Source organism: Rattus norvegicus, chromosome 4, assembly GCF_036323735.1.
Source record: "Rattus norvegicus strain BN/NHsdMcwi chromosome 4, GRCr8, whole genome shotgun sequence".
NCBI classification, from domain to species: Eukaryota; Metazoa; Chordata; class Mammalia; order Rodentia; family Muridae; genus Rattus; species Rattus norvegicus.
In genome coordinates, this window is record NC_086022.1 from 130333753 (window position 1) to 130356504 (window position 22752).

The 22752-nt window shown below is 41.1% G+C and overlaps 1 protein-coding gene and 1 pseudogene across 4 annotated transcripts in view; one reads left to right on the forward strand and one right to left on the reverse strand.

Annotated features, from left to right (window-relative positions):
- The window catches only part of Tafa1 (TAFA chemokine like family member 1), a 504481-nt gene that overhangs the window by 39094 nt on the left and 442635 nt on the right, over window positions 1-22752 (forward strand). The window lies entirely within an intron of this gene.
- Nup50-ps1 (nucleoporin 50, pseudogene 1) lies at window positions 10521-12250 on the reverse strand (annotated as a pseudogene). Its single transcript, NR_144449.2, has one exon. The product of NR_144449.2 is annotated as a nucleoporin 50, pseudogene 1 (transcript).

Consider the following 22752-nt stretch of genomic DNA (forward strand, 5'->3'; position numbering starts at 1 on the left):
TTCAGGTAAGGTTTTTCATTAAGATATAAAGGCAAAAATATTTATGAGCCTTAATTTTAGGATTCTGCACTTGAAAGTCACAAAGAAGATGATGACTTTGGCACAAGTCTAACACACATACCATGGCCTTAGATATGAGTCCCTATCCTTCCTCCCTCCCTCCCTTTCTCCTCCCTTCCTCCCTCCCTTCTTCCCTCCCTTCCTTCCTCCAAGAAAGATTTGTTTATTTTTATGTTATATTTTTTTGGGTAGATTCACCTGAGTGCATAACTGTGTATCACATGTGTGCAGTGCCAGCAGAGGCCAGAAGAGGGCGTTGAATCCTCTGGAGTTGGAGTTGTGAGCCACTAAGTGAGTGCTGGGAACTGAACCCAGGCCCTCTGCAAGAGCAGTAAGTGTTCTAACCACTGAGTTATTTCTCTAGGCTGAGATTTGAGTCCTTTCTATCACTTTTCCTCTTTCTTCATTCATTCAGTCCCACCCCTAGTTTATACTTTCAAAGTAGCATGTTCTTCTCCCCATTTGTATCAGCTTTATTCTTATTTGTTTTCAATTAGCTTGGACACTTAATAATGGTAGGGCTTTTTATTCTTTAATAGCTGACTAGTGCTTATAAAATATCCACTGAGTTAAAAAAAATCTGAATTCCTTTCCTTTCGTTGTATATATGTATTTGTGTTGTCTTCTGTTAATCTCTTATGGTAACCAGGTTAACATTGACTTCTCCATTCTCCTGCTTTAGCCTCCAAAGTCCAAGGATTCCAAACACATGTCACCGGCCTCAGCTTTTGTTCATAGTAAAATAGAAGCTCTTTACAGTAACAGGAGGCTTAGTGATCCAGCCTCTGGTCACTTTCCTGATTTTATTGCTTATTATTTATCTCTTGCAACCTTCATTCAAGCCTTGACCTTTGAAGAAATCAACATACTCTCTGTACAAAAGTCCTACTTGCTTACATTGAGGTATTTTTTCTCAGTAGAAGGAGAAAAAGAAAAAACATGGAATTTTAAAGTGAACCAAATTTCAAACCACAGACTAGCAGTCCTTTATTATTAGATATTAGAAAAACGAAAAAGATTTTCTAGCCCTTTATTCTCCATTTCTAAAACTGGGAAAAAAATACTCTTGTAGCAAAATTTCTGTGATTGGGCTTGGTGTATAGACACAGGGACTAATTATTGTTGTCAGTAATCATGAGTATAGCAATCAGATACTGTCATGTAATTTTATACACACACACACACACACACACACACACACACACACACACAATTTCAGGGAAAAGAACATTTTCATACTTTTTATCTCAATCCTCTATAGATTGATAAGGACAGTTCTGCTGACCTCGGCTAGCTAACTTACATAACAAGGCATCACTTATGTAAGCAGAACCTCAATGGCTCTTCCTTGAGTGGGGCAGTCCAGCCAGCCAGAGCTATTCCACATGTCTGGTTCAGGTTGATGAACAAGAGACGTAAGAAGAAAGCTTCTGTCATTTGCAAGGCAGAGGACCAAAAGCAAAAATGAGACATCTTAAGAACTGAGGCTCAGAACTGACACCTCATCCCTTGTGTGCATAATCCATTGTCTAAACAAAATCACATGCATGAGCCATGCCAAGACATCAGATGCTGTGTTCTTTTGTTAGATGAATGACCAAGTTATTTGCAAAAGATAAGACAAAAAAACGATTGAAGGACCAAGGCTGCTAATTACCTGGCTGCAAAAAAGAAAATATTATAGACAATTATACCTGTGGTGAGTAAATCCAGGCTCTTTTCCAACTTTATCTGCATTATATGGTCTTGGCAAAGTGTGTGTGATTATGTGCATCTACTCCAAGTCACATGACTAATGAATTTGATCCTGAGACATGAGTCCCATCATAGACTTGCTTCATAGTTCTCACTTTATAGTCTTTAAGAAAATAATCACTGTGAGACAGTTCTTAGAGTAACTTCCTCAGTGATGATGTCTATCAAAGGCCCTGGAGAGAGAGGTGTGGCCCAGGTAAGCATATTTTTCAGTCTTCTGCTAGGTATGTTCTTAAATCATTGTCTCATCTCTCATTATGTTGTTATTTTCCAAGCTGTACTTCATTTGGAAATCAAGTGCTAAAGTTAACAAAGGGGATCTCTCTTCTAGAAAGAACACCTTGCATGTCCAAACAGTGGCTGGGATTACAAGTCACCAAGAACTGTTAGTGATATGAAGTAGCAAGTTTCGGATACTGTCGTAATCACTGAGTTTTGGGAATTTGCCTAGCGGCATATTTTAATTACATTTTTCTGCTGGCGACATCTTTGTCCTAATAGGTTTACACTCCTCTTAGATCAACTAGAATTCATTTTCTTTTACCCTCATGGCTTATGTAAGCCATATTCCCATTGGGGATACTCTATTTTCAATTAAGGTATTGAGTATAATATACTTAATTTGGCATTGGCTTCCAGAATTTGAAGTAAACCTATGTCTCCATTTAGTTTCTGTCTATATAGAATATTTTTATGTAGATGCAGATAATGTTTGTTGCTATTGCTTGGAATGTAATTTGTATTTTAGAGGCTGCTTGTATCAGTATAAAACAATTCATTCTCTAACCAAAAAAAAAAAAAAAACTTAGCTAAATCAGACCCTTAAAAATATTGTTCCAGCAGTTCTGGAAAACACTGGATTTCAACTTTCAAAGATCCACTATTGAAATACTGTCTCATAACTGTGTTTCCCAGTTTGCAATGCTACATTTAAAAAAATGTTTTAAGAAAGCAGCTGGCTATAAACAAGAACCTTAGAAGTAAATCAGTAAAATTGTCCATTAGGGCTTCATTGTCTTACTGATAAGATCAATACTGAATATGTTGCTTCTTTGGTGACAATAGGTATTGATTGAAGGCTTACTGTGTTCAAGCATCATGATAAGTATGGTACATGGATAAAGCCATTTAATCCATAAAGCGCCCTGTGTGGAAGATACACCAATTGAATTCATAAAGAGAGCAAAGTTCAGACAAGTTAAGTAGCTTAATATTTTAAACAGCCAACAAGTGGTAGATCTAAGATTGGAATTAAGGTAGATTTATTTCAGATCCCAAGTTGACCATGTAATACTTTGTGTATACTAAGGTTAAACCTGATGATATTAAGCTTTATAAATATTATTGTAAGACTCATAAGCACAGCATATTGACTATTTTCTGATACTGGAATCAAACTCATAGCCTTATGAATGTAAAACAAACACTTCACTATTGGGACTGTACTGCATTTTGATATTTTAAAGGAAAATAATATTAAATGTGTACTATTTCCACTATAGATTATCAGAACTATAATATGGCACTGTACACGATAAATACTCAGATAAAAGTTTTGTTCCTCAGTTACCCCTCTAAGCTAGCTATGAAAAACTATTATTGTAATATTCAGTTAGTTGAGTGTTCTTTCTCCACTTATTCTTATTCTCAGAAAGGTTTGTGAATTCTGTAGTGTATACATCTCATCATTATTAAGCACCTATAGTCAGAGTCATTGTCCTTCCTTCTGGATGTGAATGAGACACTGCCATCTTTTGGTATAAGAGGCTCTCAAACAGATGATTTCCAGCAGCTTTTTCAGATGCTTACAACTACTCCCACTCCTTCCACAACCATTAACTACCTATAGCTCTCTGGCCATAAGAGCTCCTTCCCCATCCATGATGAAGTGTTGATAGCCTCAGTTTCTTGAGGTCTTGGGCTGGTGGCTACTGCTGCTATGAATTCATGGGTGCTACAGCCATGCCACATCTGGAGGATACCATTTCATAGCACTCTTCTGCATCCTTCAGCTCGTATATTCTTCCCAACCCTCTTCTGCAAATTCTCTTAGATGGAGCAGTATAGATGCCTCCCTTAGGACTGAGTACTCAATAGTCAATTAGTCTCCCCACTTTGACAGTCACAGAGCTCTTCACTGGTCATTGCTTACTGAAAACAAGTTTCTCTAACTTATGGGAGTGACAGTACTTACATTTAATTAAGAATGGTGAGTTCTTCTCTGGAATAATATCATGGATCTTTTTTCCTTGGGGTGCCATGTACATTGCTCAGATAGAAAAACATCTATCTACAGTAGCATTGGAATGAGTTGGTTAAGCCAATTGGTTAGAAGGAACAGACATGTGCTCACCTAGTTTATTTCAATGGGGAATGATGGTGGATTAGGAATATTTACCAAGGTTGGTGGGTGGTGACAGGTGACAGAACTTAGAGGCTTTGAGAAGCTTCCAGAGCTCTAAGTCCATTGCTCTCTTATGGGAGATGGACGTTCAATTGCTATCTGACCTTTTGGATTCTGTGAATGGTTGCATTTGGCTAGGTGTCCCTGGGGAATGGTGCCTAAGTTACAGAAGCCATCTTTTCCTCAAGAGACAGAGGCAAATGTAATTGCATAGAAGTCAAGGCAAAACTCAGGCATCATGGGATCTCTGAAATGACAAACCCAGAATGATCTGTATTCCTTCCTGTTTTGTGAGTTACAATTGTTATTAATTGAATAATTAATTTCTCCTGGTCAGATTCATTCTCATTCTTTCTTAGCAAGTAATTTACACTAACTAATATAATATCTGTGATAATAAGAATGTATTGCACATGACCATATAGGATCTATACATCTTGAAGGTAGGCTGAAGGAAGGCCATGTATTACTGGGTGGACTTTTCAATTACTGTTCAATTCTAGGGGAACCAATTTCTCTAATGTACATCACATCTGTGCCTCAGTCCCCTACTTTCTCCTTAGAAAACCACTGATGCTCTTAATTTTCTTTATTTAATATGTAGGATATTAAGAGAAAATAAATCCCTTACCTTTGTCTATAGTGCCTGGGGCAGGGCTATGGCACAGGGGTCTATTGACAGAGAATGTTTCCCCTTAGGGACAAGCGCTTGTTCAGCCACTAGGCAGCATGCACGTGTGATGACCAGAATGATTTGGATGCCTCCAGTTATGGTGGCTCATGGATGAAGAATAATGACAGCTGGGTATCAATCACACACCTGTTTTATTTTAATCCCTAGGAGGAAAAAGGTTGATGGTCTCATTGTCTCCCCACAACTGACAAGGAATAGAAATATGATTTGTGTTAGTGGGTACACGTGAATTCTGGGTGTCAGTAATAGAATCTGAGTGGAGAATTTATGTCTGTCTTGACGTCCTGGGAAAGGAAACTGATTGCGTGAAGCTCAGGGGAATAGTCTACCTGGTGCTGTCAGTGGAGCAGAGGCAAGGAGAAAGCATAGATGCCAATTCTTATGGATGGCTTGTGAGAGGAATGGTCCCTCTGCCCATCTCTCAGGTAGTGATACAGTAAGTGCTGCCGTAAGAGAAGTTCTGTCTTTCCTAGAGGAGAATAGTCAAGAACAGGAGGAGGAGGGCATTCTGTCGGTTTAGTCTTTCTCCTTGAAATAATTTTCTTCCCTCCGGAAGTAGCTTCCCGCACGGACCTTCTGGGTGCTCGGTGCTCTTCTGGGTTCCTGTTCCGTAGAGGAAGCTGAGCATGCGCACTTAACTACACCTACACGTAGCTGTTCTGAGGGAAGGGTTTAGCTAAGAGTGTAGACTTTGGAGGCAGAAATTCCTAGTTCCAATATTGTCATCATCAATTTCCGGCTTGAGGACTCTGGGCTTCCCGTGCAATTTTCCTGGATCTTGGTGTTTTTGCCAGAAAACCTGACATCCCAAAGTTCCTTTTTTTTTTTTTCAGAAACAGAACTTGAGTTAAGAACTCAAGGATTTTTTTCTTTTTTTGAGACAGTTACAGAAAATATATATTAGAAGTGAGGAAAAGGTTCAGGAAGTAAAGAGAGCTAGTGAAGGGTGCATTCTCAAACTAGCTTGTCATAGAAACTAAAAACTGAGACTAGTCCTGAAATTTAGGGTTTGTCTCAGTCAAGGATCAGACTGAGGGATTTTTTAGTGACTCTTCCCAGGGAGCAAATGGAGTATGATCTTTGCATACCCTACATTTGGGTAAAGTATTTCCAGGACAGTAAGAGAAAATGCCTCTGTAGTAAGAAATGGAGAAGATGCTAGACCAGGTCCCTTCAGCCTTGTAATGCCATGCAAAGATTCCTCACTGAGTATTAGAGAACTATAGTGTTTATGTCATCAAATGCTTTCTGGAATGGCTTACAGAGAGTTCTAGCTCTCTGCTAGTGCCCATCTGTGCCATCATTAGCAGAGTCCTCTGGGTGAGATCCTTGTTAAGCAACTGACCTGGATTCAAGCCCTGCCTTTTTGTGTACCCACTGAAGGGAAGAACTTTTCAGCTTCCAGACTTCTATAAAAGTTCATAATTATATGGGAGCTAGACTGATGGTTGAGTGGCTTACATTCTGACTGTACAGGCATAAAGATCTGAGTTTGAATCTCAGCACACACATAAAGGATGGGAAACACCTGGCAAGAGAGATATGTAGATTCCCAGGGGTTGCTGGACAGTTGCGACAGCTGAAAGGATAAGATCTTGGTTCAGTGAGTCTCAAATTCAGTTTAAAGTCAAGTTCAGAGAATGTCTCAAATACTATGATGATAGATAGTGATAAAAAAGGACACTGGTCAACCCCTGGCCTCTACATGCATATGCATAGATGATGGCCTTAGCACATTTATGTGTCCACACATGTATATACCACACACACTAAAAATGAAGAGAATAATTGTTTATTCATGGATCCTCTAATCTGCTGCTTCTATTCAGTGTGGCCTTATAACATAACAACAGCTATAGGCAGTATGTCTGTAAGTGAATGTGACCCTGGTTAAGTGAAGATCATTTTGCTCAAGAGCCAACAAACCTTTCCCTTTACCTGTATAGCATTTACTAGAAGAGCTTTAACTTCTCCATAAAGAGTAGAGAGCGGTGCGGAATGTGCTCTGTGTGTGCCTGGTTTTGAACCTTAGCCTAAAGGTTTTCTATTATGGAGGCTTTATGCAAAATGTTCCTTATTTCACCATCTCTCCTCTCACCTATACAGCAAGCGTGATGCACGCACCTACTAAATAGGGTCATTTGGAGGACTGAAAGGTTAATCTGCATATCAGGCTTGACATAATATCTGCACATTTAGAATTGAATAAATGCTTGTATCACACCTATTTAGATTTCCACTTCTTTCTTACTCATCTTTATTAAAATCTGCTGGAATTATTCTAGGAAAACTATAGGATAATTTTCTAGATCATTCTTAAAATTCAGATCTGGCACAACACGTACTAAAATATTTGAATAAACTATTAAAATAGTAGGATCTGAATAAATTCACGATTCTTGAGACTTCAGGTTACGCTAACCATGGAAGAGGAAGCTACTGGCATGCCATGTGTACAAGCCCATGATGCTAGCCTTTGTGGCAGAATTTACATGGTTTACATGTGGCATTAGTGCCAGGCTTAACCCCATAAATTAGGTATGTCACTTCTGCACCCTTAACCTCTAATAATTGAAACAGTGTATGTCATAATATCACACATGACTTATAAATTATCATCATAATTTTCTGGCTCAAGGGCTTTGAAGGGATGGATAGAAATATTTTGTCAAGATAAGTACGTGTAGGCATGGAGAGTAGTTTTTTATTTCTCTTTTGAATGGCATTATCATTGAACAAAACTCTATCAGGTGCCTAGCTGATGAAAAACATGTAATTTATTTTCTTCTAAATCAGATTTAAACATCAAAGAATTGTTTTGACAATACAAATGACGTCCCTTACATTCCATATCTTTCCATCAGTCTGGGACAATTGGAGCTGACAGAGGAGAACTTCCAAAACCATGGTCTTTGTTGTGATTTAAAGAAGCCTTTTCTCCATAAATTACAGAGGTGTCTGGCAGTGGAAAGTCTGTGAGACCGTTATTCATAACTATTTAACTCTCAATATTATGACAGTTTGGCTTTGAAGTGGAATACCCCCATTCAAATGTTCTCTCTTCTATATTTCACCACACTGGAGCAATTACTAATAGGTCTTTCCCATCAAAATCGCACCATGACCTCTTTCTCTTATTTCTAAATATGGAGATCTTTCAACTTGACAGATAAATCTACTAGAGAATTTTCAATTAAAAAAAATGGGTCTAGCTGGTGACTAGGGAGGTCATAGGCCCCAGAGGAGAACCTACTCATAATGTTGTGTTAAATGGACGGTGTCAAACTGCTTTCTAAATTTGCTCTTTGGCAATTTAGTATAAATACGCAACATGTTTGACTTCCTCTCATCCCTGCCCTTATCTCTCTCACACTTATGTCAATCCTCAACCCTCCCTAAAAGTTTCTTCCCATATCTTCATGTCTGCTGGTTTTCTTTTGTAATACACGGAGTTTAATCAGAGTAATAGGTGTGAGAGTTGGTTTACAACTATCCACTGGAGCTTGGTGGGTTCACCACCAGTAGTAATACAACTCAAGACAATGATTCCACTTTACCATAATCTATCTATAGGCAATAACTCAGCAGGGAGGGTGGGACCCCATGAATTTTCCCAGCCGTGACTAATGTCTTATGCAGGCTCAATGCTGATAACTTCAGCTCCCCCAGGTTCACAGATGCAATGGCTGTGCCATGCCTAGAGGATTGCAGTAGACAGTCTTTCCCATGTCTTCAGGATCTTCATTCTTTCTATCCCCTCTGGTACTGCTCTCAGCATAGGTCAGAAAAGATTCATTTTGCCAAGGGCAGAGACTCACAAATGGTCAGACTGTGGTGATTAAGTGACTATGTGGCGGTCATCCTAATAGGATGTCTTTATTGCTTGCTCAAAATCTCGGGAAACATCAGAAAAGGGGGCAGAAAGGTGAGAACCAGAAGATGAGGATACGTAGTGTGAAACACTGTCTTTTGGACATGACAGAGCCAATGTGCTCATGAATGCACTATAGCTGTGTTCACCTGTACCATAACTGTACCAGATTGGGTCCATTACCATTTCATCATCCACTGGGAGGGGATAATGAGGCTCCACTCCTCCTGGGTGTCTGACTGGTGCTTGAAGGGGTTGTCATTTTCTTCAGTGGAATAGCCACTGGTAAGTTACCCCACAGTCTTGTAAATCAGCCCCAACCCCAGGCCTGCTCTGCTCATCCAAGCAACCATAATTAAACTCAGTGACATACACGCACTCTCCCCCACCAGAAACACAGCACAGCAAAGTACAAGGGGGAAGAAGAAAGGTTTTAGCAGGAGATGGAGAGGGATAAGAGGATAATGGGGTCTAAAAGTGACAAAAATCCATATTAATATATGGAATCATCAAAAAAATAAAGTGGCTCTAACTAGGCTACTTCTGCAAAAATTTCTTAATGACCCCAGCTTTTGCCTGACCATCAGCAGGTTTCCATGGCTACTATTAGACTTCTATATCCTTATGAACCTTCTTCAGCCTCCCGTAACCCATGTGGAAGCTTTGTGATGATCAAAGAAGTGGCATCCTCTGAGAAGGTGCACACTGCCACCAAGACATGGAGTTTTGATTGGGAGGTCTTGCCCAGTTCCTCACCCTCACAAGGCATGTTTGAGAGGTGCTCTCCAGCCAGCTTTGTCTCCTGGATTCATACCTTGTTTGGTCAACTCCATTCATCTTACCCGTCAATCCGTTTAGTCACTTTTTTTCTCCCTCATTCCTGCTGTGTACCCAACACAACAGGGAACCATATAACTGCACACTTTTGGATCCTGTTCTAGTGCTAAAGGCTAATTTTGGAAAGAGTAGCCATAACTCACACAGATATAATAAATGACCCTCAAAGATTTGTGAAAGATATTTGACAGTTGGTTTGAATGAAAACTGGACTTAAAGAGAGTAACACTCTCCATTGTCAGGACTCGATTTTGATTCATGAACAGAAACCATTTGCCTTGATCTGAAGAGGAGACATTAATGTCATAAGCACCATCCACACTTTATTTTCTCCTTGGCGATGCAGATTGGTGGAAGGGGCCAGAGTACATCTGTATCAGTAGAATCAGAATGTCTCTAGGGCAGCGGTTCTCAACCTCTGAGTCTAGACACCTTTGGGATTCGAATAGCCCTTTCACAGGGGTCACCTAAGACCATCAGAACACACTGATCGTTGCATTACAATTCATAACAGTTTCCACGTTACAGTTATAAAGTAGCAATGAAAATAACTTTGTGATTGGAGGTCACCATAACGGGAGGAACTGCATTAAAGGGTCACAGGGTTAGGAAGGCTGAACACTACAGATCTAGAGGGTCTGTTATATGTTATCTGATATCCTACAGTAGCTATCCCTGATACAGCCCATAGCCTTTGAGATTCTTAGCACTAGTAGAGACTTATACTGCAGATAGGATGTTGTATGGGAGAGGTGGGCCCTCGTAGTAGGAAATCTTCTAGATGACCAAGCCAAGGAGGATCTTACTATACATTGTTTAAAAGGCCACTTTTCATATAGATGAGGTGATTATCTTTTCAAAGAAATCTCTTATAATTTACTCAAGAACAAATATTAAAAGAAATTTCAAAACCTTTTATTCAAATGCATTTTGCATGTTAGGTGGCTCTTAGAAGGGGAGGACCCTTTCTCCACACTCAACTGAATACTGAAGTTTTTGTTGGTCTTAATTTTGTCCACAAAATTTTTGTTATTGTAAGTTTTTAGGGTGCCATACGCAAAAAGATGGAAAAATTACGTTTGGGGGCAGCACAAAAAACGTAGGAGCTTGACAAGTTCCCAGGTGGATTTTGCGTGTTCAGACATCCGTTTTCTGCTGTAAAATTTTGTGCAGTTCATCAGCATCCTTACTTGTTTTGACCCGAATCAGCATGGTGACCTTGATGGCGGCGTTCTTCTTATCAAGTGGTGGATTGGGTACACAGACAATAAGAACATTATTTTTCCCCATTCGGGTACATGGCATATCGGGTGGGATCAGAATATTCAGGAGTATGTTGTCTAACTTAGTGTCCTGCACTAAGAGCCGTGTCTTCTGATTGGCTGTGGACTTTAAATATAGCGTGCCAACACCTTTTTCTTTAAATTCGTTGTCTTTCTTGTAAAATAGTTTACACTTCTTGCAGTAGAAAGCGCTCTCCTCCTTCTCTTCGACAAGGAGCTCTTTGGGTGGTTCATCCCTTTTGCCTTTGCCTTCCTCGCTGCTGTCTTGTGTTGGACTCTCCAGGGCTTTTGCAGACGCTGGCTTCCTCGGACTGGTGCCTTTCCCACCTAAGCTGGAGCTTTTGGTAGACGATGAAACTCCATTGGTGGGACCAGAGTTTAAGGAACCCCAAACTGGGGTTTCAATGTTTTTGCCAAAATGACCTGAGATACTTGTTGCTCCTTGTGCTGTGTCGGCTTTCTTCTCACACATAGACTCCGTCTTTTCAGATGAGACCAACTGGGGCTGTAGTTCCTTGTCAACAACTAGTGAAGGAGGTTGCGTCCCAATCAAATCCCTGTTGGGTTCACTTTCAGAAAGACAGCCGCAGCTGCTGTGGAGCTGTTTCTCGATGGCAGCCAAGTATTTCTCGTACTGCTTAAACACGGGCGTCAGATCACAGAACGGATTCGCGTTCACGTGCTTCACTATCCAGTCCCGGACAGAACAGTTCAGGCCAGTCAACTGCCTGTGGTAGACACTCCCAGCGCAAGCTTGACTGAAAACAAGGCCTGGGGAGATAGGATGCTGACTGTGGACATTAGTCTGGGCATCTGAGCCCTGCTCGTGGTCCATAGAGGGGGGTTCGTTTACACTAACAGAACCCAAGGTGGCCTTGGGCTCTGCAGCAGCCCTGGCTGGGTTCCTTCTGGTTGTCAATACTTCCAGAGGCTTCTCTTCAGGGCCACCGCCAAATTCTCCATTTCCGGAAGGCACAGCCAAATTTTTAATCCCTTTGGAAGTCCCTTTACCCTCGGACTGGGGTCGAGCATGTCTCCGCTTGGCTCTCTTGATGGTTCTATTCTTCAGGACGTCTTCACTGGCCAGGGAGAATGTTCCCTCCTCCTCAGGATCTCGTTGCCAGTTCCTGCCTGTCACTTCCTTCTTGGCATTTTTCTTGGCCATGTATTTTGACTCTCTCTGAGTCCCGCAGCTCTCCTTGGATCCTGGGAGCTGTCTCTATTGGGAGCCTGGAGGGATTTGGTGGTCAGTAAGTCTGGCGTCTCCAAAAAATGTCCATGGTCCTCCTCTGTGTCCCACACTGAGCGAAGGGACGTCTGGGCCTGATAGCACTTGGCGAACGGCGACAGCACCGCTCGCTCCAGCTTGGAATCTCGGGGCTATTTAAATTTTAACGGATCTTATTCAGGACCTTGGTCTGCCTGCCCCAGAAATGTGAATATTCAAGAGGAAATCATGTAAAATCCACTGTTTCTTTTTCTAATAGGAATGAAAACAACATCGCTTTTGCCTTTTAGGCTTCTTAACAAACTGTCCACTTTTAAGGTACATGTGTTTGATCTTTCGCTTTACCAAGGGAACAGGTTTCAGGCCCCCAATGAATGCCTGCAACAGTAGATATCACCAAACTAAGTTTGTGGACATATATGTGTATGTAGGAATGCACGTGTATGCATAGTGTGCATGTTAAACATAAGCTGTGGCTACTTAATTTTTCAATCAGATTCAAGATACCAATAACAGTAATAAAGTACTTTAACAAAGTTACTTGAAACTCAGCTGGTATTTATTTTTAGAATTTTTCCACTGAGCATTTTCAGATCACAGTTAGCTGCTTATGACTGGAACCATGGAAAGTAGAGGGGCATTTTAGAGAAGACTGCTGAAATTGCTCTTCTCTCAAGGTGGCTGAGGCATCTGCCTTTGGTATATTTACTGCATGATATTTTATTTCTTTATAATTTGTGTGATGTAGAGTTACTCAAGTAATCAGGTGAAGCTTCCAGCAAAGCAGGGACACCTTGAATAATAAAATCACTATAAAATAAGTCTGTATTTTAAAATGTATCAAATAGCCATCAGAGACACCTGAACTTTTCTGGATGCCCTCTAACTTATTTGGCAGCGAAACCAACATGATTCTACCAGGGATTAGTAAACTATGCCTTGTGGCCTGGTATGCACTTACAAAGAAAGTTTTAATTAAATGCATCTGTATTCATTACATATCTCTGCCTTTACACAGCAGAGATGAATAGTTACAATGGACATTGAAGTCCCTGTGAAACCTCTACTATCCATCATTCCTCATTTCCCAGGCAAAGTTTGCTACCCTGGTGAGTTGTAAAAATGGATGGCATTAATGTTATTTGCTTTTTATTCATTCATTCAGCAAATATTTAATGTAGCTTCTAAAGTCCAGACTCTGTCCTAAAATTCACAGGTTGCCTCAAGCATTAAAATCATTCTCTCGTGTGTTCCTGTTCTCTTCCACCTTTGGTGATGATAAAGGATGCTCTTAAATCTTGGTGTGGAGGTATTCCTCTCCGTGGCTTAGTTTGCAAGCTTGCTCAAGATTTTCTTTCAAGAACTGACACTGAAAACAAAACATCCAACAAACAGGATCTCAGGGATAGGCAGGGGTGAACAGGAAGGAGGCTGGCTCACTGACGAGCTACCTGTTGTTCTTCGTGACAAGGTTGAGACCTCTGTGGACAAAGTGTGGGAACTATGCAAAGTTCATAAGCTGAGATTGCCCACTTAGTGGGGAGAATGGAGATGCTTATTTCCCGACGTTAAAATGTCAGTGGAAAGCTACTCATGGGTTGAAGAGCAGAGGGTAGGAAAATCCGGTTTCTACTGTTCTCTATGTAGTCAGAGTCTCCAGAACAACAAACTTGGCTCATCGTATCTTGCTCCCTTCCCCTATCCAAAGATGCAAGACTGAAGAGCCATTAGCAGGCACATGTATTAGTTCCACAGGAATCCGTTCGCCTGGTTGTGAAATGCCATCATTGAATAATTTATCCTTCCTTCCTTTCTTTTTTTTTAATTGGATATTTTATGTATTTACATTTCAAATGTTATCCCCTTTCTCTCCTCTGCCATCCCCTCTCCCCCTGCTTCTTTGAAGATGCTCCCACTCCCACCCACCCACTCCAACTTCAACACCCTGGCATTCATTCCCCTACACTGGGGGAACAAGCCTTCACAGGACCAAGGGCTTCTTCTCCTGTTGATGCCAGACAATGCCATCCTTTGCCTCATAAGTGACTGAAGCCATAGGTCCCTCCATGTGTACTCTTTGGTTGGTGGTTTAGTCCCTGGGAGATCTGGGGGATCTGGTTGGTTGATATTGTTGTTCTTCCTATGGGGTTGCAAACGCCTTCTGCTCCTTCAGTCCTTTCTCTACCTCCTCCATTGGGGTCCCAGTGCTCACTCCTACGCTTAGTTGTAAGCATCCTCATCTGTATCGGTGAAGAGACAGTCATATCAAGCTCCCGTCAGCAAGCAATTCTTGGCATCAGCAATAGAGCAAACTTGGCACTGTCCTCATCGAGGCTTGCTAAAACTTGACCTTGGTTATCAGACCATGGGGTAGACCTCCAGGCCTTTTTCTCAGTTCTTAAACAGGAAGATGAAGCTACGTTTTGTTTTTTGGTTTTTTTTTTTCCGTCACATCAGATTTCCTCACCTTTCCCTCCCACCAGTTTCTAATCTGATCTCTCTTTCATTTGCAGACAAAAGTCTTTCTATGTTGTCCTTCACACTTGATGGCTTTTTTCCCTGGCCTGGGCTAGTATTTCTAGGTCATTTCCTTCTTTCTTCTCATGGAGATACTTGGTGACACTCTGGGATTCCATAACTGTATTTCTCAGGTGCCAGAAAGATTACACCAAACTTCTCTAGCTGAGCCCCATTCCAGCTTAACTCAGGTAAGAGTCCTGGCAATTCCAAGCATAACATACACATATGTCCAACCAGCAAGGACAATTGTGTTTGAGGAGGTCAGTCTCAAGTTTCTAAGGTTAATTCTACCCCCCAGTCCCCTGCCATGTATATGTGATGTGTTTGTATATATGTTTACATGTGTCTGGAATGCATGTGTGTGGAAGCTCATTTGATATCTTTGTGTCTACCTGGCTTATTTTCCACATTATTTATTGAGACAGGGAGATGAATCATCTGTTCTGGCTAGCCTAGCTAGGCAACTTGCTCTGGAAGTCCCATGTCTCTGTCTTCCAAGTGCTGATTTTATATACAGCTGCTATGCCTGCCTTAACATTTCTAGAGATCTGATCTCTAGTCCCAGGCTTGCAAGGAGGCTAGTATCTCACACACTGAAGTCCCTTCAAGGGTCAATTCTAAAGATGCCTTTACTGGGGTTCATGAGTTGGTTTAGCAGGGAAAGGCATTTGCTACCAAGCCTGATAAACTCAAGTTCAATACCATCAACCCCAGGGATACACATGGGGGAAGGAGAGACAGACTCTTCTAAGTTGTCTTTTGTCCTCTACATGTGTGTGTATGCACACACACACACACACACACACACACACACACACACACACACATACACACACAATTCTTTTTTTTTAAAATATACATTTTCTAAGACCACTTTGCTTTTCAACTGAAGGGCCTACTTCATCCTGATTTTCCCAGGATATTGTCACACAATAGCACAGAAAAGCTCTATATTCCCAAACAAACAAAAGCAAAACTAAAAGCAAAGCAAATGAAATGAAAAGAAAATCTCAGTTTCAAACGAATTTAGACTGCTTTCCTTTGTACGATCTCGACTTGACATTTGATAGTTCACCTTTCTTGATCTCTCTAATTGCAGATGTTTGATCCCATGTGTAGACCCTAACGTAAAACTTACCTTGACTCCCTTAGGAAACACAGGAGAACACATTAGTTTGAGACAATGAAGATAAAATAGCCGGACAGGAATATATTAAGATTTCACCACACATAGTGAGTGCTTAATTCTATGAGAATCTGAGAAGTAGGACAGAATACAGAGGTCCTTAAATCCTTTGTACAGAATGAAGGTGATGGGGAGTTGGCATAAAAATTCCCAAGGGTCACTAAGAGTCCTTCCTAGATAGAATTAAATTCCAGGTATTTGCAGTCACCTGGTCTTGGACTTGGTAATTTGATTTGTGTTCCAGTATAAACTGCAGTATGTGGTCCAGGAAGCCCCAGCTGGAATTTTCCAACAGTCATTGACGATACTAGGATATGAAGGCATTAAATACCATTTGTCATGGGAGCACAAGCCCTTGTTTGTACTTTTCTGATGATGTTACCATTTACAAAGTGTTGTCACATAGATAGTTAGTGCCCTTTCTTATACTTTATCTTTCTACTGTTGAGGCAAAAAGGACAAATATCACTTCAAAAATCACAGATTTTTGTCAGATTTTTCTCAGGCAGGCAGGCTTAGTCAAGAAAGGTAGAGAACAGATCTCTAAGGTAGAATGAAGAACAGACAAGTTTTGAAAACACAAAGGGAAATTGCGGGAGTAGTGCCACTAAGGAGCCCTAATATCTGTGACAGCATAGGACACTCATTCTAGTTGGGTCCTTATTTATAACTTCCTCACCCGTGAATTCAATCAAAGATTGAACTCTTTTGGAAAAAAGTTTCATGTTTCTTATTATTCTCTAAGAAGTATACTATACTATTTATCTACTATTTACATGACACTTAATGTTATATGCAATCAAGAGATGCCATATTAAAGTACCTAGGAATGTGTTACAGGGTACAGGTAAGTATGTAGTTAGCCACAGGGGACTTGAGAATTCAGTAGTGTTCGGATACTTTCATGCATGATATTGGATATAAAAAAGCCAAATTAAAACTAAAAGTCTCATGGATAATTTTCATCTAGTCTACAATTTAGCCAAGGCCCAAGCCTAACTAAATGAATTAAGGATTCAGTGGAATAAGGACTTTTATGAAGTGTGGTAGTTTGATTTACAGACTGCTAGGCATTCTGAATTCAAGTACCATGAGTGTAGTTGCTTACACTTAGAAAGGTGCCTGAGCTGAAATTCCCAGGTGTAAGTAAACCTTTGCTGTCTCTAGAATTATATGTTATATTGGTTAGGTTTCATTAATCTGACAGAAGGTAGTGTCATCTGGATCATGGTGTTTATCAAAGCAAGAGAAAGCAAACTAGGACATACTGCTATGTTAGAACATTCACCAAGCATCACATAGCAAGACCGTGCTTTGATCACAATCATCAAGACATAGACACATTCCAAACACACACACACACACACACACACACACACACACACACACACACACACACACACACAAACACACTTTTTGAATGGGGGTACAGTTATAGCCAATTGTAGGGATAATCTCTTGTGCATTGTCAATAAAAATGCTGTTGGCCTACTAGCTTGGGCAGGAGATAGAGAGGTAGAAGTTCAAGAATTCTGGGAAAAGAGTCACAGGTACTTCTTGGCATCAGGAATAGTGTTTGGGTTTGGTGTCTGTATGTGGGATGGATCCCCAGGTGGGGCAGTCTCTAGATGGCCTTTCCTTCAGTCTCTGCTCCACTCTTTGTTCTGCATTTGCTTTAGATAGGAGCAATTCTGGGATAAAATTTTGGAGTTGAGTGGGTAGCCCCATTGCTCAATTTGGGGTAAGGGCATGCCTAACCTCTGGATACGGTCTGAAGAGGTTCTTTCTCCCCTTTATAGAGTATTTTAGCTAATGTCATCCCCATGGAGTCCTGGGAGACTCTTGCTTTCCTGGCATCTGGAACTTTCTGGGGGCTACCCCCAGTTCTCCATCCCCCATTGCTACGCACCTGTTCAATTTCCTGATCCTCCACAGGAGGCTGATACAGCCCCTCCTTGGAGACAAAACAATACAGATGTGGATGCTTGAAGCCAGCCATCAGACTGATAACAGGGACCCCAATGGAGGAGTTAGGGGAAGGACTAAAGGAGCTGAAGGGGCCTTATCTGGCATCAATGGGAGGGGAGTGAAGGTCCTGTGAAGGCTTGATGAGCCAGTGTAGAGGAATGCGAAGGTGGTCAGGTAGGTGGGGGAGCACCCTCAAAGAAGCAGGGTGTGGGAGATGGGGTAGGAGGTTTGCAGAGGGGAAACTGGGAAAGGGGATAACATTTGAAATGTAAATAAATAAAATATACAATTTTTAAAAAATTAAAAAGTTACAGGTATAGAAGATTTCCCCCAGAAAGAGGAAAACACTTGCATGTAGCCAGGTAACTAGCCATGTGGCAGAACTTAGAATAGAATAGCATGGTTAAGTTATGAGCTAGTCAGAGATTAATCCAGAGCATTTGGTCTAGGCATTTATTATATGTAAGAAGTCCCAGAGTCATTATTCTGGGAGCTTGGAGCTGGGAGGAAAACTACGAGCATACAGAAAGCACCTCACTATGGTCAATCTGCTGCTCACATCTCACTCAGGAAACACAATGACAACTGGCTCCTGATTTTTCCAGGAGCCAAACAACTTGGAAAGGAAGAAATGTTTTTCTGTCATGTCTTAATATTATCTTTAAACTCCTTCAGAATTCTTTCAACACTACACGTGCATGTGTCTGTGTTTATATATGTATGTATGTATGTATGTATGTATGTATGTATGTATGTATGTACTATGTATATGTGTATACTCTTTTGGAATCATTTTCTTCTTTTGGAACTGTGGCCTCCCTAGATAGTCAGTGCCTGTCTGTCTCCTGCACGTGCCTATTCTACTATGGCACAGTACATTACAGCAGCCTCGCTCATTTCAGCATTGTCTCTTCAGTTTTTATACTGAGTGTGCAGTGACTAGTGGAACTTCACTCTGTGACTCAAGGGTATGCCATTTTATTTTGGTGTTTATAAATACTGTTTAAGGCTATGACATTTGGTCTCATAGAAATAAAGCCAGGATGGTGTAATTTCAGGGAAAGAAACATATAGGACAAAGGACTCTTCTGGATCAGCAGTTGGTGTGTGGATGTGTTACCAGTAATCTCTGTACTGAGAGTAAAAGCAAGCTAATTTACTCATGCATGGTATCACTCTGGAGGCCCATGAATATGAGGGCCTCAGTGTCCACTGTGATGTGGGTTCAGTTTCCCATTCGGCTGTGACTCTCATATATGTCAGGTACATATGCCTTAGGGGAAAGATAAAAGAATGAAGAGGTGGGCTGGAGAGAGGCTATATAATTTTTATTGAGCGATATTTCTCTTTTAAACGGACTCATGGATAATTCAATTAGCTAGCTTTTGATTGCTCTTTTTAGTGCGTGAGTACTACATAGTGAAAAGGTGGATTCATCAAATCACAAGTCATCTTGCTAGAATGGATGGTTGGACTTTTATTGAGTCACTGTACTATAGCTGTGAAGAGAAACCATGACCAAAACCACTCTTACAAGAGAAAGAATTGTGACTTATTTATAGTTTCAGAGGTTTAGTCTGTTATCATCATGGCAGAGAACATGGTAGCAAGCAGACATAGTACTAGAGAAGTAGTTGAGAACTACACCTTATTCAAAGAGAGAGAGAAAGGGAGGGGGGGAAGAGAGAGAGAGAGAGAGAGAGAGAGAGAGAGAGAGAGAGAGAGAGAGAGAGAGACTGAGCCTGTCAAGAGCTTTGATACGTCAAAGCCCACTCCCAGCAAGGTCACAGCTTGTAATCCTTCTAATCCTTCCAGTAGTTCCATTCCCTGATGACCATGCATTCAAATACAAGAGACTCTGGGGACCATTCTTATTCAAACCACCAAATACTTGATCATGCAGTAGGCTTGACACAGCTTTTATCCTTGTTGACGATCCAGGTTCAAAGTCTCACTCTCTCTTTCCCCCCAACTCCCTACTGTGCATGTCAAGTTTATTTCTCAGATTTGTTTGGACAGAGATACTCACTGAAAGTGAACTTGGCTTAAACTGAGTGGACAGCAGCCACCAATAGCACCGTGAAATACTTCCCTGGGGGAAGTGCCACAGCAGATCACATAGGACTCTGTCTGTCTCATCCACACTGTATGTAATAGGAAGCTCTATCCTAAGCCAAGTTAGAGTCTGTTTCATCTATGCTAAAAACAGATGAAAATACTAATAATAGGTGGCAGACTTGGAGGAGGGCATTAAATGAGTCCCACATCAAAATCTGGGTTTTGCATTTTGATTATGAAAGTGACATGAGTATAATTTTTTAAAAAAGAAATGTGGTGATTTATTTCTTCTTATAGCAAGAATTCCACCCATAACATAATCGGTGTGCCTCAGGGAGAGTGGGAAGCCAATGTCCTGAGAAAAGGAACTAAGTTGACTGCAATGCAGTGTGTTGCTCTCGTTGATTAATGGTTCTAATCTCCCTGACAGTGGAGCACATGTGCCTTGCTTCCCACCCCAGGGCTCTGGATCCTTGAATGAAACACACACACACACACACACACACACACACACACACACACACACACACACACACACACGGCTTTCTATTTTAATATGCCTTAAACAGCTCAATGGCTGGGCCACTCCCAAAACTTCCACATTGCTAATGCCTCTCCCCCCAATACTTTTGAATTATTATTTACCAAAATCTATAGTCCATCTTTGCTACCCAAGACCCAATGGGGGCAGGGGCTGGGGCTGCTCTTCCTTGACTCTTACATGAGTGTTTGTCTTCCCTTCTGCAAGCCTGGTCCTCTGCTTCCTCAGAGTGGCAGCACTAAATCCTTTTTCTCCTTAGGTTCCCTTGGCTGGGGAAATCTAAACTCCTACCTCTGTCTCTCGGCCCAGCCATTGGTGACAGGCAACTTTATTTACCAACCAGAACGAGCTGTGGGCAGGGTCCCTCAGTGTCTCACATGTGGGATTCTCGTGCTATTCCCAAATAACACAATGCAAGCAATAAACCAAATCTACAACATTTTCCTCTTTTCATCCATTAAAAAAGCCTTTTCTCTCAGATATACAATGAACATAATTATAAGAATTATATAAACTATAAGGTATGATATATGCTAGTAATGCACGAATAATGTCCAGTCCATCAATTTTGTCAGTTTAGGTACATTTAGGTATAATGCAAGCAATAAACCAAATCCATAACAGGAGTGAGAATCAGCATTGGAACATGAGGTCCATGTAGAAATCATATTTAGCATTACAATGTTAGAAGGGGTCTGCACATCAGAATGGGGCCTATTTGTTCATCACATTGCTGGAAGCTTGAAAAAAGGGGAGGCGAGCCTGAATAACATGTATTTTACAAAGAACATAAGCATTCACAATTAAATCCAGTGTCATGAGAGAGTAGATTTTGAGGTAGATTAGATATGCAAGTGAAGGTCAGAGATAGCTGGCAGTGAAAGTCTATTTAGAGCATCGACGTCGAGACAGGCTTCTTCTTTTATAGCATGAAATCATGTTTTCTCTAGAAAGGATCTTTAGGACAGAGGAGGAAAGTGAACAATGGTCTCAGTATGGTTTTTTACCTTTTTGAGATCTCTGACTACACTATCTGCTCCTCATCAGAGACAGGGATGTTTCTTTATGGTCACATGAAGAAATGAATTTGCAATAAAATAATCAGAATTAATGTCTACATGCAGTATACTTATTTGGAGATTTCTTTTATCATAAGGTTTATAAAATTTTTAAAATGTCGAAATGATACCTCAAATGACACAGTGTCCTCTGAATTTACAGTGGAAGTTTGTGTTAGCTACTCATCTTTTATCACTACAGTGGAAGACCCGAAACAAGCACTTTGAGATAAGAAGGGCTTACTTTGACTCACAGTTAAGGACATAGTCCATTCTGACATGGAAGGTTTGATGGTGAAATGGATCCAGGCTGTGACAGTATGTGCAAGAGGTGGCTTGATTGTCACTGGCTTGCTTGCAATGTAGAAGGAGCAAGCTGGTTGCACTCTGTTTTCTGTGGCTGGGAGTGATGTAAGAGTAGTCAGAATCACTCACAGTTCTGAAACAGAACAAAAATTACCCTTAAAAGTTGAGGTGCTTTCGAAATTAAATTTCAACGTACAGAAACAGAGAATTGACAGGATGCTGCTATGAGGCTGGGTTTTCTGAAGTTGGAGCCACAGAAATAAAAAACAGGAAATGAATGAAACAGAAAGATGGCCAAGCTGGAGCACAGGGAAACAGCTGGGAGCATATTTTCCTCAAAGAAATAAGCGAACAAATACGCAAGTGGATGAATGAACAGGGTAGTGCTGGGGATCTGAAAAGGGTTCTCCTGGCTCATTAGTTAATGAATTATTCCTTTGTTTGCATTTGTAGTATACTTGAGGGATGGTGGAGGATGGGGACTCTCTCAGTCACTCTCCTGCTTACATTTTAAACCAAACTCTACGGGGCTTAAAAAAAAGTAGTGAAAACACAACCCTTAATGACATTTTGTTCTACTCCTATGTCAGTGCCTTCTTCAGCCACCACCAGAGGAACTTCCTACAGCAGCTGTTGGAAACACATAGAGATCCACCCCAGCATTGCACAGAGGGAAGGAGGGAGAGATATAAAAATAGGGATAGAGGGAGATGGAGAGATGGAGAGATAGGAAGAGCAAGAGAGGGAGAGGGAGAGGGAGAGAGGAAGAGGGAGACAGAGAGAGGAAGAGGGAGAGGGAGAGGGGAAGAAGGAGAAAGGGAGAGGGGAAGAGGGAGAGGGAGAGGGAGAGGGAGAGGGAGAGGGAGAGGGAGAGGGAGAGGGAGAGGGAGAGGGAGAGGGAGAGGGAGAGGGAGAACAAGAAGAGTCCTTGTAGTGCACAGCTCTAAATGGAAGGTCTCCATTAAATCTCTCTCCTTAGTGCT